General features: G+C 42.0%; 1 pseudogene; it reads left to right on the top strand.

Annotated features, from left to right (window-relative positions):
* The first annotated feature begins 662 nt into the window (after positions 1-662).
* LOC102819764 overlaps positions 663-1,027 on the top strand; it is a 28,655-nt pseudogene continuing 28,290 nt past the window's right edge.

Here is a 1,027-nt window from a genome sequence, read left to right on the forward strand (position 1 = left end):
TCTTGCACAAAGAAAATGTATGTATATGTATCTTTTGGCATAGTGGGTTACACACTGGGCTGTTAACTGCAAGATCAGCAACTTGAATAATACAGATGAGGCTTTTTGCTCCCATAAAGATTTACAACCTCAGAAACCCTATACAGGGTTGCTATGAGTCAGAACCAATTCAATGGCACACAACAACAGCAACAACTACATATATATATTCATATATAGTAAATGTATTTTAAATTTTTTACTATATGACAAAGATGTTTCTTAAAAGTTTCCATGTTGGAACATCTAAAGTTTACTGGGAAAGTTAAACTTCTTTTTCAAAATGTAAGAGTTTAGAACTGAAAAACACAGTTGTTCCATAGAAGAAAGATGATGCTTCTGCTTCCATAAAGATTTACAACCTCAGAACCATTTCACTGGTTTAATATGAGTTGGAATCAACTCAGTGGCAGTCAGTTCCTCTTCCATCTCGGGCCATATGGAGAACATATAAACGAAAACCAAAAAACAGAAGTAATACTTGAGAAGAACGTTTAGAAAATGAAACAATTGTGTTCCCTATATAAGAGCCATGATTGAAAGAATGTCTTCATAGAACCGAGGATCCAAGGTTGAACCAGACATCCAGTTCAGCCAGACCAGCAGTATCTTCAGTTCTCCCAATGGCCCTCCTACTCTCTCTACTGACAGCACTGGTGATGCTCAGCTATGGTCCTGTTCCATCCCTGGGCTGTGATCTCTCTCAGAACCACATCCTGGCTAGTAGGAAGACCTTTGTGGTTCTGGGCCAAATGAGGAGACTCTCCCCTTTCTTCTGTCTGAAGGACAGAAAGGACTTCAGAATCCCTCAGGAGATGGTGGACAGCAATCAGCTGCAGAAGATCCAGACCATCTCTGTCCTCCACGAGATGCTCCAGCAGACCTTCAACCTCTTCCACACAGAGGATGCCTCTGCTGCTTGGAACACGACCCTCCTGGACCAACTCCACAGTGGACTCTCTCAGCAACTGGATGACCTGGAGACGTG

Source organism: Chrysochloris asiatica, unplaced genomic scaffold, assembly GCF_000296735.1.
Source record: "Chrysochloris asiatica unplaced genomic scaffold, ChrAsi1.0 scaffold00065, whole genome shotgun sequence".
Taxonomy (NCBI): domain Eukaryota; kingdom Metazoa; phylum Chordata; class Mammalia; order Afrosoricida; family Chrysochloridae; genus Chrysochloris; species Chrysochloris asiatica.